Source organism: Alexandromys fortis, unplaced genomic scaffold, assembly GCF_014885135.2.
Source record: "Alexandromys fortis isolate MF-2015 unplaced genomic scaffold, M_Fortis_MF-2015_v1.1 scaffold_200, whole genome shotgun sequence".
In the NCBI taxonomy this organism is placed as follows: domain Eukaryota; kingdom Metazoa; phylum Chordata; class Mammalia; order Rodentia; family Cricetidae; genus Alexandromys; species Alexandromys fortis.
In genome coordinates, this window is record NW_026068148.1 from 2,290,775 (window position 1) to 2,299,054 (window position 8,280).

The 8,280-nt window shown below is 45.0% G+C and overlaps 1 protein-coding gene across 1 annotated transcript in view; it reads right to left on the reverse strand.

Annotated features, from left to right (window-relative positions):
* Window positions 1-7,852, reverse strand: part of Rtl9 (retrotransposon Gag like 9) — a 42,534-nt gene extending 34,682 nt beyond the window's left edge. Inside the window, exon 1 of the mRNA XM_050127189.1 lies at window positions 7,713-7,852. The gene's annotated coding sequence lies outside the window, so the exon portion shown is untranslated. The remainder of the gene's footprint in view (window positions 1-7,712) is intronic.
* Between the last annotated feature and the right edge of the window lie 428 nt (window positions 7,853-8,280).

Below are 8,280 nucleotides of genomic sequence, written 5' to 3' on the forward strand. Positions count from 1 at the left end.
GCCACATAAAGTGGGGGAAATTTGCATATAGTTGACTAAGGATTTGATGAGTTAGTAAGTGCTCACTAAAAGGTGACTCTTAATTGTGTGTATGTGAGGCCAGGCCTCTCTCCAGTAACTAGGTCACTGTAAGAGGCCCCAAATGTCTGAAGAAATGACAAGGCTTTTTGGCCCAAGCTGGTTTTCATTAACATGCTTATTTATGTCCTCAGCCCAGCGCCCCACTGCCTCAGGCCTGCCATTTCTGGCCTGCTGCCCTCCTGTGGCAGCTCAAGCTGTGTCTAGGTGGGTTTGCTTCCTAGAGAAGCCTGAGAAATTGTGGAGCTAGGAGGTGAAAGAGGAAGGAAAAAAAAAACAGAGAATGCAGTCAACCATTATTATGCAACCCCCACCACTCTCCATCATAGGCAACTAACTAGGGCACTTTCCTAGACTTCTTCCTGCCAAGGGGATTTTGTGTTCGTGGTTTTGTTGTTTGGTTGGTTGATTTTTCAGGGGGAAAGGGGTTGTTGTTTTTGTTGTGTTATTTTTGCTTTGATTTTTTGTTGTTATTTTGTTCTTTTGTTTTGCTTTTTGATGTTCTTTTTTTCTTTTTTATTTATTTATTAAAGATTTCTGTCTCTTCCCCACCGCCGCCCCCCTTTCCCTCCCCCTCCCCCAATCAAGTCCCCCTCCCTCGTCAGCCCAAAGAGCAATCAGGGTTCTCTGCCCTGTGGGAAGTCCAAGGACCACCCACCTCCATCCAGGTCTAGTAAGGTGAGCATCCAAACAGCCTAGGCTCCCACAAAACCAATACGTGCAGTAGGATCAAAGAACCCATTGCCATTGTTCTTGAGTTCTCAGTAGTCCTCATTGTCCGCAATGTTCAGCGAGTTCAGTTTTATCCTAGGCTTTTTCAGATCCAGGCCAGCTGGCCTTGGTGAGTTCCCGATAGAACATCCCATTGTCTCAGTGTGTGGGTGCACCCCTCGTGGTCCTGAGTTCCGTGCTCGTGCTCTCTCTCCTTCTTCTCCTGATTTGGACCTTGAGATTTCAATCCAGTGCTCCAATGTGGGTCTCTGTCTCTGTCTCCTGATGAAGGTTAATATTCGGGAGGATGCCTATATGTTTTTCTTTGGGTTCTCCTTATTTAGCTTCTCTAGGATCACTAATTATAGGCTCAATGTGCTTTGTTTATGGCTAGAATCCAAATATGAGTGAGTACATCCCATGTTCCTCTTTTTGGGTCTGGCTTACCTCACTCAGTATAGTGTTTTCTATTTTCATCCATTTGTATGCAAAATTCAAGAAGTCCTTGTTTTTTACTGCTGAGTAGTACTCTAATATGTATATATTCCATACTTTCTTCAGAGTCTCACCACATAGCTCTGGCTGGGCCTGTATCTCAGCAGGTAGAAGAGGCTGTCCTCAGACTTGAAGCAATTTTCTGTCTTCTGCCTTCTGAGTGTCTCTTTCAAAGCTTTCACAGCCCTTGTTTGCACATATCCTGATATATACTCATCACCAAGGTCATGCTTGGCTTTTAGATCAAACACATGTAATAAGTTCAAAATTATGCTTCCAATGTCTGTCGTCCTTCAAGGTTGTATGACCCACTTGAAAGCAAGAGCTACAGCTTGTTCAACTGATGTGTGTCCAGTTCATGTTTGGCAGAATGTTCAACTATGTTGGCCCATAAGCTAATCTAAGTTGTGGATGGCTCCCATCTTACATGTCACATGAAAGCAGTTTAGAAAAAAAAATGAAATGTGCGTATTGGATATAGCACAGGCAGGCCTGGCTTTGAAGCAAGATATGAAATACCAACCAGTCCCAAAATACAAAATGATAGATAGGATAAGCACTAAAAGAAAAAAGAAATAAAGTGGAAGGAAGAGAAGAGGAGGAGAAAGCAGAAGGAATAGGAGGAAAATAAGGAAAAGGAGGATAGGAAAGGAAAGAAAAGAGATAGAAGGAGGAAGGGGGAGGAAGAAAGAAAGGGGGCAGGAAGAGAAAGGGAAAGGCACAGAGGGAAGGAAATGGGGAGAAGAGGGAGAGGAAAGGGGATAGTTGGATCAGTGGCATTGTAGTAGGGAAACTCCCCTACAGATGAATGTTGTTCTCAAGGGCAAGTGGGTGGCTAAAATGCACTGTAAAGAAAATGTAGTGTAATTGAGGCAGAAAACCCCAGGTTTGAATCTCCACTCTCCATTTCTGTACTGTGTGCCTGTGTATTATGCTTTCTGGGCCTCCGTGTTTTCATTGTAAAATTAAGATAATGATGGTCCCCATCTCACAACTCTGGTGAGGATGGCATAAGATACAGCATAGAAAGTATATTATAACTCAGCACCTCACCTGTAATAAGGGACTCAGAGAAGCTATTTGATGTGTTAATGCATGGGTATTTTCTGTAAAACTGCGTGAAAGGAACTCCGGATTACCTTTAGCATCTGCATTAAATCTGGAAGAAGAATATATAATTCCCAATAAAATTTGGTTCAGTAAACCAGGTATGATGGCATACATCCGGAATCCCAAAACTTAGGTGGTGGAGGCAGAAGGTCAAGGTCATCCTCAGGTGCATAATGAGTTTAAAGTCAGCATGGGCTATATGAAACCTTGTCTTAAGAAAAAAAAAAAAACAGTGGCTCCAGAGCCAAATAGAGTGGTACGCACCTGTAATCTCAGCACTCGGTGGAGGAGGCAGACAAATTATGAGTTCAAGATCACCTGACCACATCCAAAAATGCTTTTAAAATTAATACTCATAAGTATAAAGAGCTAGTTTGGCGATTACGCTCCTGTTTCTTAGCACACAACAACTAATATTGAAAATAACAGAAAATTAGCTTGACAAGAGCCAAACCATTCACAGTAAAGTCCGTAGGAAGAAGCCTGCTTTGCCCATTGTAGCTGCATAGTTAATTGACCTGAGATGTTCCCAGAATGTGAAGAAGTGTTTCAAAGACAAGAACAAGCCAGAGTACGGAATAGCTCATTATATCTGTTCCTTCCCTACTCTGCTTGCTAATAAGGAGAGTCCGGCAAATCAGTCAGCACCAAATCCACAAGAAAAAACAAAAACACAAGCCAAAGTGCTTGAAACCAACCATGGTAGCAAACTCACTGGACTGACCCTCTCTGTTCTTGGCCCTGTGGACTTTCCAGCCTTTCCAACCTCTCGGACTGAGCAACTGACCCTGGCAGGGTAGTCAGCTGTCACCATGTCACCACACATCCTCTGTCCTCTGTAGCATATAGGGAACAAGAGCTGGTGAGGCGGCATTAGCTTACAGCCCAGGCTGCAAAATTCTGTCTTTTATTCTCTTCTGTGATTTCCCCCTACCCTGTTCTTGTTTGGACATGTACCCATAGAGCAGTCAAGACTTCTGCATTCCCAGTCTCTGGTTTATTTTTTTCTTTGTCTCTGTGTGTGTCTGTGTGTCTGTAGGTCTGTGTGTGTATGTACATGTGTGTGTGTATCTGTATGTATGTGTGTCTGTGTGTATCTGTGTGTCTGCATGTTTCTCTGTGTGTATGTGTGTGTCTGTATGTCTCTGTGTGTATATAACTGTGTGTGTGTCTGTATGTGTGTGTGTATGTCTGTGTATGTATCTGTGTGTGTTATGTGTGTGTCTGCACGTCTCTTTGTGTATATGTGTGTGTCTGTATGTTTGTGTGTATGTATCTGTGTGTGTGTCTTATGTCTGTGTGTGTCTGCATGTCTCTGTGTGTATATGTATATCTGTGTGTGTGTCTCTGTGTGTATATATATATCTGTGTGTGTATCTTTGTGTATATGTGTATGCATGTCTGTGTGTGTCTGCATGTCTCTGAGTGTATATGTGTGTGTCTGTATGTTTGTGTGTATGTATGTATGTGTGTGTATCTGTGTGTATGTGTATGCATGTCTGTGTGTCTGCATGTCGCTCTGTGTGTATGTGTGTGTCTGTATATGTGTGTGTATCTATATGTACGTCTGTGTGTGTCTGCATGTCTCTGAGTGTGTGTGTCTGTCTGTCTCTCTGTGTCTATATATCAGTGCGTGTGTCTGTATGTCTGTGTGTATATGTGTGTGTGTGTTTGAATTGGCCATTTGCCAAGATGGCTAATCAGCATTTTCAAAGAGCAGGTGAGTTATCGTCTCTACTATCTGAACTGCCTGCAACTTAAAGCAATCAAAATCTCCTTAGGATATACAAGTCTTTCTGGACCTTCCAAATTAAAATCCACTTTTGGCAGCAAACAAGACTGTCATTTTCAAAGTGTAGTAGCCACTTTTAGGAAATTTGAAAAGTGACCAGGAGATTACGTTTCTCATGGCTAAAGCACTCTGTGTTCGCTGTAATCAACTGTTTGATAAGTGGCATCATAGTCATGGGTGTAAAACGTCTGGTTCCTACCAGAGTATGGGTGGTTTGTTCACAAGTGGGGAAGGCAAAGTAAATATAACTTTGCCTCCTAGTCTTAGAGTTGGCCCCAACATGCAAATCCCTGTCTACAAACTTATTCCATGCCAGGATTTGATAGGTTAATGTCAGCAGCTGGCAGAGATCTGCCTGTGGTTACCATGAGTGCCACATGGCGACAGGTAACGACAACAGAAGGCTGCCAGAGAGGAACGCCCAACTTGTCTGAGGGGCAGATGACCTAGACTGCTGGTCAGCAATGTTAACAGGCCCTGATCCAGGCCACTATTGGAACTACAGAGAACAGTCAGAAGCAGCCTGGACAGGGCACAGGAGATGACAGCTACCATTTATTAAGTACTTACTCGATGCCAGGCCCTATGCCAGGTCTGGCTATGTTTTCTTATTTGATCCTAGCATGAACCCCATTTTACAGAAAGGGAAACTACAGCCAGGAAAGAGAAGGCCGATCCAAAGCAGAAAGCGGGAACAAGACTAAGTCCAAAGCACTTTGAAGGCAAAGTGGTTGAAGGCAATTGCAAACAAACATTCAGGAATCTGAGCTCTTTAGAGCTGTGGTGACTGGGAGTTGGAGATTTGTGCCTGAGCCATTCCATCCCTTTGGCAGACTTACTTTATCGAACTAGCTCTGGCTGTCACATGTCAAAGTGGCTGGCAAGGGTACAGTGCTGGTTTGGCAAACTCTGGGTCCAGAAGGGGAATGGACAGGTGCCTAGCATAGATTCCTTTGAAGAGTACCTTAATGGCCACATGCCCTAAAACTCCAGCTAGCACGGCAGTAGGAAGGGGAGACTGGTGAGCTGCAGTAAGGAAGATCCTTCTATAATCAACACTAATAACGTCCCCGTCTAGAAGATAATATTGCACTATCATGGCTACGTGCGCATAAGCACAAATATTCTTGACTGTCAATCATGAAGAGTCCTGCTCAACTTTCACAGTTACTACAGCGCAGGCCCACAATGGAAGTCACAGCTCAACCCTGATGCATGACCTATCTGTTGAATCTTGTCCCACAGACATCAGCGACATCAGCAGCAGTATGTTCCTGAGCCAGTACTGTCCTTGGCACCAATCAGCAGTCTGAGGAAAACAACACTGGCGTCCAGCCTCCTGCCACTAGAGTGCTTGGCTCCTATGCCCACGAAAAGCAAGCATCCCTTACTTTCAGGAATTTGGGCTCATGGGCATAAAAGTAGGTCCAAGTACACGGACCAAGTTCCATCCAGCTTGGGCTTTTGAAGCATGAGGAGGTGTGGCAAAGGTGGCATACGAACTTCGCAGAGATCCAGTCACAGTGGCTGGGCTATTTAGCAAAGTCCAAGGGGCTGGTGGAGGACCTCAAATAATAACACAGTTGCGTTCCCAGCTGTGTTCAATGAACAGCATATCATGATTGCCTTTTCACAAAAATATCAGTGACATAATCCTAACAGGCTCGCAGCCCTCTCACTAGTGCAATAAAACAATGACCCAATTATTTCTGAGAGCCGGAGCAGCAGATATGACGACTGGGTGGGTTGTGCAGGGCCTTGAACATGATGGATGGGGCACAGTAGGGCAGCTAAGTGTGTGCTGGGATTGGAAGCCTGCCTCCCCAGTCAAAACTCCTACCATTCATCTGGTCAATGGGGGGGAAAAAATAAAACCATTCAGTATGAAAGTTCCCGCTTGTTCTAATGACGGCGGCACAGCACTGATTGAAGCAAATTCTGTTTAAAAAGCGAGCCGGTTTGTGGGTATTTGTTTATTTATTCCTCCCCCCTCTCTGGCTCCTCACACCCTGCCTCGTTCTGCAAAGGATTTGAGATAGGATTTGAACACTGAAAGTTTGTTTAAGTCTTAAACAGGTCCAGCCACTTTTTAGACTGACGACAAAAATGAAATCCTTTGGATCAGACACTGTGTTCTTCAAACACAGGTTTGCCCAGTCAGAACTAGTGGCCCTTGTACCCTGCGGTCAGAGAGACTCCTTCCACCAGACCGCTCTGGTCCCCAGTGCTACCCTTCACTAGGGAAATAAACAGGAGCCCAGAAGGCTGCAGCCAGAAGAAAAGAAGGCCACAGAAACCCACTCTCTCTCTCATGAGTTCATTCAGTCTGCAAATATTGACGGGACCTATTCTAAAGCAGGTTCAGGGGAACGGGAAGAAGTCTCGGTTACTTTTTACCCGAGAAACTCCAAGTTCGAATGGGAAGGACTGACAGGTAAAAACTTTACATTCAAAGGCAAGAGGCAGCTTGGCGGTACACACAGTGCATGTCCACCCAGTGTGCACAAGGACCTGGGTGTTCTCCCCACCACAAGAGGAAGAGAAGGGCCCTGCTCATGCTGTGGGAGATGCACTCTCAAGGGTGGTGTGGGGACTGCGAGTGTGTGGCCAGCTTAATTCCTGCACTGCTCTGGCTGCCTCTGACTTCAGCTTTTGGTTCCGTCTCTCCATAACTACGTGGCCTTAGGCACTTTGCTTCTCCCCACAGAGCCTCAATTCCCTCATCTGTTAAATGGGGCTAAGAATAGAACTGACGTCGCTACGTTATTATGAGGATTAAATGAGACAATCTGTGTAGAAACTGAGAAGCGTTCCTGGCCCACAGAAAGCACCCAATAAAAACAAGTTTGCTTTTTATGCTTTTTATTTCCTTTTGTTTAAGGACTGGTTTCTAAAACAGAATTGTTTTCAACATACTCCTCCCTTCCAGCCCCACTTTTTTTTTCTTTCATATGGAATGACACAGATCTGCCATGATCTTTCCCTCAGCAACCATATGTCTGGCAAGAATCTCAGGGAGAAAACATTTCCCAGATGGTTTTGTTTATGTCGGCCTACTATGTGCCAAACTCTACTCTAGAAGAGAGCGGGCACATTGCTAAGCCATAGAGACAAGGCCCCTGTCCTCTTGGTGTTTTCATTCCAGTGGGTGAAACATACCACAAACAGAAAACATAAACAGGTATAAATTCCCAGAGAGGTAAGAACTGAGGAAGCCTTGCCCTCAAAAGGAATATTAAGAAAGAGCAAGGATCACTAAAGGGTGGTAGCAGGACAGAAAAAGAGGTTTATCTTCAGAGTAGTATTAAAAAGCTGAGACCCAAAAGTTAGGAAGAAGCCTCCCATGCCAAAAGCAAAGGCAATCTAGGCGGAGGCAGTATGCACAAAGGTCCTGGGGCAGGAAAAAAAATGTTGGGAGTGTTCCAGAAACTGAAAGAGCTATAGGTCCCTGACAGGGAGGGAAAGCAAGCAAGATGGTTGCATGCACATTGAAGCTGAGAAAGCCCAGAGAGATTAATGGACTTACCCACAATGCCTCGCACATAGTAGGCGCTCCATATGTTGCAGACTGCTCAGCCAGTAGGGCGGGGCTCAGGCCTTTCGCCTTCCAAATTCGGACTGAGATTTCCCACCAGAACTAGGAACCAGCTACCCAGGGAGACTGAAACATACAGTCTTTTTTTTTTTTTTTTTGGTGAGTCATAGGCAACGCACATTAGAGTGTGGGGTCGAGTGGCCCCAGCTGCTGCCTGTGTGTAAGGGGCGGGGGTGGGCTCAGGCCGTGGCTGAAGCTTTTTAGCATGTTTATGATGAGCTGAAAGCACTCACTGCTTAATTTAAAATACCGCTCACACATACACATACAATTCAGCAGCTGGGGGAGCTGCCAGGAATTGAGGCTAAGTGTAGAAAATTGGAGGATCAGGAATATCAGGTACTCAGCCCTGTTTCCTAGCTCCCAAGGGCTGTCTCTGATCCCATATAGTCCCATCTTCCGGAACAAACTCCTCAAAGTCAAGACATAGATGGGGACTGCAGCAGTTTGGGAAGCAGAGACCTCTCCAGAACCCTTCAGGCTAGCCACACTGGTAGCC